The sequence below is a fragment of the Arachis hypogaea genome, chromosome 14 (genome assembly GCF_003086295.3).
Source record: "Arachis hypogaea cultivar Tifrunner chromosome 14, arahy.Tifrunner.gnm2.J5K5, whole genome shotgun sequence".
Lineage (NCBI taxonomy): Eukaryota > Viridiplantae > Streptophyta > Magnoliopsida > Fabales > Fabaceae > Arachis > Arachis hypogaea.
In genome coordinates, this window is record NC_092049.1 from 62,940,704 (window position 1) to 62,950,495 (window position 9,792).

The 9,792-nt window shown below is 39.3% G+C and overlaps 1 non-coding gene across 1 annotated transcript; it reads left to right on the plus strand.

Moving 5' to 3' along the window:
• The first annotated feature begins 4,632 nt into the window (after positions 1–4,632).
• LOC112746429 (small nucleolar RNA R71) lies at positions 4,633–4,739 on the plus strand. The gene has a single exon (XR_003174315.1). It is a non-coding gene; the product is annotated as a small nucleolar RNA R71 (small nucleolar RNA).
• Positions 4,740–9,792: the final 5,053 nt, after the last annotated feature.

The following is a 9,792-nucleotide window of genomic DNA, read 5'->3' on the forward strand; positions in this document are numbered from 1 at the left end:
TAGGGAGACACCTTGAGGATATGAAGGGTCCAGACCACCTTGACTTTAGTTTCCCTTGGAAGAACTTGAGCCTTGAGTTGTATAGCAGCACCTTTTGACCTTCTACAAACTCTCTTCTTGCTAGTTTTTTATCATGCCATTTCTTTGTGTTTTCCTTGTAAATCTTAGTATTTTCATAAGCTTGATTTCTTAATTCCTCCACCTCATTGAGTTGTAGTAGACTCCTTTCCCCAGTAGTTTGATTATCAAAGTTCAACATCTTTAGAGCCCAGAATGCTTTGTGTTCAAGCTCTACTGGTAGGTGACAAGCCTTCCCAAATACTAGTTGGTATGGAGACATACCAATGGGTGTTTTGAAGGCTGTCCTATAGGCCCATAGTGCATCATCCAGCCTTTTGGACCATTCCTTTCTTGAGTTACCAACAGTCCTTTCAAGGATTCTTTTGAGTTCTCTATTTGAAATCTCAGCCTGCCCGTTGGTCTGTGGATGGTAGGGGGCTGCTACTCTATGCTTGACTCTATACTTCAGCAGGAGTGCTTCGAGTTGCTTATTGCAGAAATGTGCCCCCATTACTAATAAGGACTCTAGGAACTCCAAATCGGCTGAAGATGTTCTTTCTTAAGAAGCTTATCACAACCTTGTTGTCATTTGTTGATGTGGCTATGGCTTCTACCCACTTTGACACGTAATCTATAGCCATAAATATATATTTGTTTGAGTAGGAGGATGGGAATGGCCCCATAAAGTCAATCTCCTACACATCAAACAACTCCAGCTCCATGATGAACCCTTGTGGCATCTCATTTTTCTTGGGTAAGTTGCCAGCCCTTTGGCACTCATTGCATCTTGACACCGATTCCCTTGCATCCTTGAATATTGTTGGCCGAAAGAACCCACATTGCAACACCTTGGCTGTGGTTCTTTCACCACTAAAATGGACTCCATATGTGGATCCATGGCATTGGCACAACACTTTCTGCCCTTCCTCATGTGAAATACACCTCCTCAAGATTCTATCAACACCCTTTTTAAACAAGTAAGGTTCATCCCAAATGTAGTATTTAGCATCATTGATTAGTTTCCTCCTCATGTGCTTGTTGATGTTGGTGGGCAGCTCCCCAATAGCCTTGAAGTTAGCTATATCAGCAAACCAAGGGCTCTCTTGAGTCATCATCAACTGCTCATCAGGGAAACTCTTATTCACTTCAAGTTGTTGTGCTTCATCCTCTTCATGTGGGATTCTTGATAGATGGTCAGCCACCTTATTCTCTGCTCCACTTCGATCTTTAATCTCTATGTTGAACTCTTGAAGTAGCAAGACCCACCTTATCAACCTAGGCTTGGATTCTTGCTTAGTCAACAAATATTTGAGGGCTTCATGATCAGTGAAAACAGTAACTTTAGAGCCAATAAGATATGATCTAAACTTGTCAAAAGCAAAGACTATGGCTAAAAGTTCCTTCTCTGTGGTTGTGTAATTCCTTTAATTCTCATTGAGAACTTTGCTAGCATAATAAATAACATGTACTAGCTTGTCTTTCCTCTGTCTTAGAACAGCACCAACAGCAAAATCAGATGCATCACACATCAATTCAAAAGGTAGATCCCAGCTAGGTGGTGCTATAATAGGTGTAGAGGAAAGTCTATTTTTAAGCTCATCAAAGGCTAACATACACTCTCTATAAAAAACAAAGGGTGTATTTGAGACAAGTAGGTTGTTGAGAGGCTTAGCAATCTTTGAAAAATCTTTAATAAACCTCCTATAGAATCCAGCATGCCCTAAAAAACTTCTAATTTCTTTGACATTGCAAGGTGGAGGCAACTTCTCAATTACTTCCACCTTTGCCTTTTCCACTTCTATACCATTTTTAGAGATCTTATGACCAAGAACCACCCCTTCAGTTACCATAAAGTGGCACTTCTCCCAGTTCAAAACCAGGTTAGTTTCTTGGCATCTCTTTAGCACCAAGACAAGATGATGCAAGCAATTAGAATATGAATCTCCAAACACAAAGAAGTCATCCATGAAGACCTCGATGAACTTTTCAATCATGTCTGAAAAGATGGAGAGCATGCACCTTTGGAATGTTGCAGGTGCATTGCACAATCCAAAAGGCATTCTCCTATAAGCAAAGACTGCATAGGGACAGGTAAAGGAGGTTTTCTTTTGATCCCTAGGATCTACAACTATTTGGTTGTAGCTAGAGTAACCGTCCAAGAAGCAGTAATATTCATGTCATGTGAGTCTTTCGAGCATCTGGTCCATGAAAGGCAGGGGGAAGTGGTCTTTCCGGGTGGCTTCATTAAGATTCCTATAGTCAATGCACATGTGCCATCCGGTCACTGTTCTGGTTGGTATCAATTCATTCCTCTCATTTGGTACAACAGTGATCCCTCCCTTCTTAGGAACCACTTCGACAGGGCTCACCCAAGGGCTATCTGAGATAGGGTAAATCACCCCTGCTTGCCATAGTTTCAACACCTCTTTTTGGACAACTTCATTCATTGTTGGGTTTAGCCTTCTCTGTTACTGTCTTGAGGGCTTTGCACCTTCCTCAAGTAGAATTTTGTGCATGCACGTTGAAGGACTGATTCCTTTAGATCTGCAAGTGTCCACCCTATAGCATCCTTATGTTGTTTCAGCACTTGGATTAGCTCCTCTTCTTGTTCCTCATTCAAGCTTGAGTTGATGATCATTGGGTATGTGTTGTTGTCACCCAAGTAGGCATATTTCAAACTTGGAGGCAGAGTTTTCAGCTTCAACTTTGGTGCCTCCAATTCCATCTTGCTTGTCTTGTCCATCATGATTGGTTCGTCCATAGTCTTCAGTGGTAGCTCACCACTTGAGGCTTATTGATCTTGCTCTTTGATTTCTTCACATTGTTCCTCCTCTAGGACTCCTTGAACCAGATTTTCAATTGTATCCACCATCATGCATTCACCAATGGCTTCCTTGGGGTAGCTCATTGCCTTGAAGACATTGAAGACCATCTTTTCTTCATGTAGTCTTAAAGACTAGCTCCCCTTTTTAAACATCAATTATGGCCCCAGCAGTAGCTAGGAATGGCCTTTCTAGGATAATTGATGTGTTGGCTTCTTTTTCTATATCAAGCACAACAAAATCAACTGGGAAGATGAACTCTCCCACTTTTACTAACAAATCTTCCACCACACCATGGGAAAATTTGAAAGTTCTATAAGCTAATTGCAGAGCCATTTCTATAGGTTTTGCTTCTTCAATCCTCATCCTTTTTATCATTGCCAAGTACATGAGGTTGATGCTGGCTCCTAGATCACATAATGCTTTCTTAATGCTTATATCCCCAATGATACAGGGGATTTGGAAGCTCCCAGGGTCTTTCAATTTTTGGGGGAGCTTCTTTTGTATTATGGCACTACACTCCTCTGTGAGCACTATAGTCTCTTTTTCTCCCCAATTCCTCTTCCTTGTCATGAGCTCCTTCAAGAATTTGGCATAGAGTGGCACTTGCTCTAATGCTTCAGCAAAAGGGATGTTGATTTGGAGCTTCTTGAGGATCTCGAGAAACCTAGAGAACTGGTTGTCCTTCCCATCTTTTCTCAGCCTTTGTGGATATGGTGCTTGTGGCACATAAGGCTTTAGAACTTGCTTTGGTGGGGTAGGTGCAGGTGTCTCTTCCTCCTCCTTGATTTCGGATTCAGTTGCAACTCCCTTTTCTTATTTGTCTTGGCTTGGGCCAACTACTTCCACAACCTTCCCACTTCTTAGGGTGATAGCTTTGCATTCTCCTCTTGGGTTGACCATGGTATCGCTGGGAAAAGTGTGTCTGGGCATTAGTATTTGCTTGGACAAGTTTTCTAGTTGTGCTTCCAATTTTGAGATTGTTGCACCTTGATTCCTTATGTTAGACCTGGCCTCTTCTTGGATTGTATCCATCTTCCTGTCAACTTGTATTTGTCTCTCTGATATTGTGGAGATAGTCCCTGTTAGTTGTGCCATGGCAGCTTCTAATCTTGCAAGATTGCTGCTGAGATCACTTGGTTGTGTAAATGAGGGTGAGGTATCTTGAGGGTGGTTGTTGTATTGTTGTTAGGTGGAATGGTAGGGTGCATTTTGTGGGTTGTGGTAGGGTCTATTGCTACTTGATTGATGGTTGGGGTTGTGGTTATTATATTGGTTAGAGTGGTCAGGCTTGTGTTCTTGGTTATGGTTCTGCTGGTTCCCCCACCCAAAGTTTGGGTGGTTCCTTCCTCCTGAGTTGTATGGTGGTATAGAGGAATTATTCACATAGTTAGCTTGCTCCCATTCTCCTTCAGTTGTTGGGTTCCCTTCCTCTTGTGGAGGTTCTTGGGCATGGACAGCTGAGACTTGATTCTTCTCCATTTGCTTGGTTAAAGCTACTAATTGAGCTGTGATCACTTTGTTTTGTGCTAGCAAGGTATCCATGGTGTTGAGCTCCATTACTCCTCCTCTTTTTTGAGTCCTTTCAGAGGCATATAAGTACTCATTATCAGCAAAAGTTTCAATGATATCAATGGCCTCCTCAATGGTCTTTTTCTTGTTGAGGGAGCCCCCTGAAGAGTGGTCTACAGTGATTTTGGATTCATATGACAATCCTTCATAAAAGATGTGCAGCTGCACCCATTCATTAAATATATCAGGAGGGCATTTCCTTGTCAAATCCTTGAATCTCTCCCAGGCTTCATATAGAGTCTGTCCATCATGTTGTCTAAACGTTTGGACCTCAGCTCTCAGTCTATTGATTCTTTGTGGAGGGTAGAATCTTGCTAAAAACTTGTTAATAACATCTTCCCAGGTGGTGAGACTTTCCTTGGGGAATGATTCCAGCCACTTTGATGCCTTGTCCCTAAGAGAGAAAGAGAACAAGAGCATTTTATAAGTGTCTGGATGAACTTCATTTGACTTCACAGTGTCACAGATCCTCAAGAAGGTGGTGAGATGTGATGGGTTGGAACCGAATTCCAACACCTAAAACTCACCAGCAAGTGTACCAGGTCGCATCAAGTAGTAAAACTCACTTAGAGTGAGGTCGATTCCACAGGGATTGATGGATCAAGAAACTTTATTGGGTGATTAGTTTAGTCAAGCTAACATTGAAGTAAAATTTGATGAAATATAGCCAACAGGAAGTAAATTGACAAGAATTATAAATGACAAAATGTAAATAGGCAGAAAACTTAAAGAGCAAGAAATGTAAATTGACAGAATCTTAAATGACAAGAAATGTAAATTGCATGAAAAGTAAAGGGGGCCTGGGTGCTGGAAATTAAAGGAAGCAATAGATCAAAGCTTAGAACAATGGCAGGGAAATTAAACTTGCAGGAAAAGTAAATCAGATCATGGACAGAAATGTAAAATGCAGAACGATTGCAGAAGGATTAAATTGTTTGAAAGTAAATTGAAGGCAAATGAGAACAGAAAGTAATGGGAACCAAAGATCAAAGTTAAGCTCAATGTAAATTGAATTGTAAACTTACAGCAAAAGAAAATTGTAGCAGAGGAGAAATTGAAGTTGCAGAAGAGAGAAACTGAAATAGAAAGCAAAACTCAGATCTGATTTTTAATTCTTAAAATTTAATAAGGAAAATTTAAAAGAGAGAGCTCTCTACTCCTACTCCTACTACTCCCTAATGGAGCCAGCCTTTAATGCTCTCTATTAGAGCCAACCTCCCATGAAAATGAGAATGATGCCTTTATATAGGATTTTTACAAAATGAAAATAAAATGAAATTGAAATTAAAAACAAATTACAATTTAAATGAAATTCCTCATCTAATTGATCCTTGTGCCTTTGAGTGATGTTAATTGGGCTTTGCTTGCTTTGGATTTGAGGAGGAGTGGATCTGGTTGGCCTTGGTTTAATTGGTTTGGAGCATGGGTCAAGCTTGGTTCAAGTTGGTTTGGTGTGGGACACCTCCCAGGGCAATGCTCGGCTCTCCATAAGAGCGTAGCATTGGTGCTGCCTTGGCCTTCCAATTTGGTGCGTGACAAGCTTTTTGTTGGGCAGCTCTTCAATGTAGCGCTCAGCTCTCCCCAAGAGCGTAGCATCCTTGCTTCCTTGGTGAGGCTCCAGGTTCAAGCCTTGGTGAAAGCATTTGGAGAGCAATTTCTTTGTGAAGCAAAAAGAGGTAGCACCTTGCCTTGAGTGGAAGGCCTCAAGTTCAAATCCTAGTGAAGCCATATTGGCTTATTTTCCTTGCATTTTCTTTGGGAGAGAGGATGACAATGCTTTCCAAGAGAGTGCTATGCTCTCCAAGTGAGCGCTACTTTGCTTTGGAGTGAGGCTCCAGCTTCGAACCTTGGTGGAAGCACTGGCTGATTGTTTTGCTTGTTTTTGGCCCTTAAAGATGCATTTCACTCGTGTCTCGATTTCATGCCAAATATGGATTTCCATATATCATTGGAAAGCTCTGAATGTCAGCTTTTCAATGCAACTAGAAACACATCAATCGGACATTTGTAGCTCAAGTTATGGCCCTTTGAAGGAGGCATGGTCATGCTATGAGCGCCCAGGTTTTAACTTAGCAAAAATTTTGCTTGCAAGCTCATTTTGCATCATGATAGAGCTCTGCTCTTGGCAAGAGCTGAGCTTTATGTGCTGATTGTCACTCTCTTTTAATTTGGTCATGGGCCACGCTTTTAAAAGCGTGGCCTAAGGCTCCAAAGTGTGCTCCAACTTCAAAGGGTGCCCCAAAACTCTTTTTTTTCTCATTTTTAGCTTATCTTGTGCTTCTTTGCTTCTTTTTCTCCTTATTTCCTACAAGATTTATAAAATTAAAAGATCAAGGAAATATACCATTTAGGCACAAAAGAATGCAATATCTAAGCACAAATTATCAATTTCTTATATGAAAAAGCATAGAAAAATATGACATGGTGACATGTCATCACAACACCAAACTTAAACCTTGCTTGTCCCCAAGCAAGAAAAGAATCATGCAATAAAGATTGACAATCCAAGATAAGAAGAATAGCAAGTTAATGTTCATGGTAGGCTAGTTTTCAATGCAAGCTACAATCACAAAAGCAATGTAAATGATTGATGCTTCTATCTAGCTCATTTTATGAAATCTTTTCTTATATTTCTTCCTTGAAACAAGCTTTTGATTTTCTTATTAGCTTCTCCCATTTGGGTGCTTTGCCCCATGAGTTAATAACAAAGCTACGATTCTAAATGCTTTGTTTTCAAGTATTACCACTTGATACATAAGCACCACAAGCATTTAATTAGAGGACTTCATTAAGCTCATTTGTTTCTTTCCTTGACTCTCTAATCATTGATGCTCAGAACCTTGAGCTTTGAGGGAGTGAATTTGCACTTGAGCCTAACCTTGACTCTAAGTGTTTTGTTTTCAAGCTTTTTGCTTGATACATAAACACCACAAGTACTTAACAAATTAATTGTCATTGGTACTCAGAGCCTTCAGCTTTCTCATTCTTTCCCTTTTTCTTTCTTGCTTTAATTGTATTTGCTTCTTCAAGGTTTTCATGATTTTCAAAAGATTTCACAAAATGTACTAGATGAAAACTTCAATTAAATGAAATCCAATGCAATTGAGCAACAATTAATCATACTAGCTTTCCAAAACTTATATGCACATGCTAATTTCTTCTTTAATTCCTTGTTTGTTTATGATCATGATACTTTACTGCTTTCGAACTCAGAGAATTCAAGTTGATAGTCATAATGCCACAGCAACATGTTATCATTTAGAAATCAGACTATGCTTATTCATACACACATGCATACAGAGAATATAAAGACAATCATACAATTTAAAGTGCTGGAAACAAATGAGAGGAAAATGAACTTTACAACCTTGTAGTTTATCTTCTCTATTGTTGTCACTTTCCTCCCATTCTTCCTTTTCCCTTGCCAAACTCAGAATTCTTGCTCATCCTCAAGCAACACTTAGAACAATGGCTATGGGGATAAAATAGATCATGAATGTCTTATATAATGAAATATTAGTAGCACATGTGTTTTAAGCAAGCAAAATTAAAGATAACAATCAAGGCACAAGAGACAGAGACATTTTGATTGCATAGATAAGAAGGTGTGCACAATACATTGCATAAAAGATAAGTGGCACACCAAACTTAGTGTGACACTTTCACTTGGAATTAATGCAAGTATCTTGTAAAAATTGGAACCAAATTTTATTGCATAGTAACACCAAACTTAGAATGCAATCATATATCAAATTATTTGAATTAAAACTAAGCAAATAAAACTATTATTTGTTAAGTACAATCACCAAGCCAAGAATCTGTCATGAATGAGGATCTCTTGGTGATGTACTAACAAAGATAGTTAATAAGCAAACTAGAGGGAAGCATTTAAAAACAGAAAAATAACTAAAGCGAGTAGAATAAAAAAAAGTGTTAAATCAAAAGAGAAAAATAAAACTGCAGAGGCATTGTGATTATGTAAACAAGTGGTGCTGCTGGATGACTTGCATAGAAAATTAAGTGGCACACCAAACTTAGAATCTTAGTGTGACACTTTAAAATTGATGCAATCATCCAGAGGGATTGAAAACAAAGTGTTGCATGGCAACACCAAACTTAGAATGTAACCATATGCCAATTTATTGGATTTAAACAAAGCAAAGAATGAAAACAAAGCAAAGAAGAGAAATGTTACCTACTGTTGACATATTATTCTTCACTTTCTTCCTCTTTTTCCAGTTTGTTAAGAGGAATGACCTCAAGGGGGAAGAAGATTCAGCTACTGTCCCTTGTCTTGGCCTTTCCTCAGCAAGCTTCCTTTTGCAAATGGCTTGATTGATCTTGCTTGCTGAATTAAGAACAGAATTGGTGCTTTTGCTAGTTGCCTTCACTTCTTTGGATTCAAGACTTGGTTGCTGTGTGATTATTGGAGTTTTGTCTTTATCAAGAGTCCCTTGCAACGGTGGTTCCGTGAGATCTTCCTCTGTGCACTTCTCCACTTCAATTGAGTGTGACTTCTCTTGATTGTCTTCCTCACTTTCTTGCTCCTCCACTCCTTCCTTTGTACTCAACATTTGACTTAATAGCTCTTTCATGGAAGAGGTTTGTTATTTTTCCTAAGATTTCTTCATCTCCTCTTCATATTTTTCAATCACAGATTCAAGGGAAGTTTGTGAGGGTTGTGAACGTTCATGTTCCTTTGTCACCTCAAGTGCAGTTTCATTTTTAACCACCTCATTCTTAATTGAAAGTTCACTTGATATAATAGCCTCCTCATCTTGCTCTTCCACTTCCTCCTTTGCATTTAGCATTTGATTTAGCAACACTTCCATGTTTTTGAGGGAATTCTCTTGTTCTTTCCATGATCTCTGTGCTTCCTTTTCATATTTTTCAAGCATGGTTTCAAGCCTTGAGAGGCTTTGGTTCATGGAAGTTTGTGTGGACTGTGAGTTTTGGAAGAGAGTTTGTGTCAAGGGATAGTTAACTGATGAAGAATTTTCAGATGAAAACCTGGGAGATGAGGTTTGACAGCTTTCCATGAATGAATTGAAGGTTTGCTCAAGTGATGATAGCTTTTGATAAGTGGAGTATGAATTGTCAAATGCTTTCTGATTTTGATTCTCCCAAGCACAACTTAAATCATTGCCGAATTCATCACAGCATGAATCATCTTGTTGCTTTGGGGGACAATCTTGCATGAATGCATTAACAGCACAATCAAATGATGATGTTCCTTGATGAACAGAAGATGAAACATTGAAATTCCCTTCCCAGCCACAATTTATGTTAGCATCATAACAATATGAGTCACTTTGTGGCTCTGGGAAATAGTTCACTT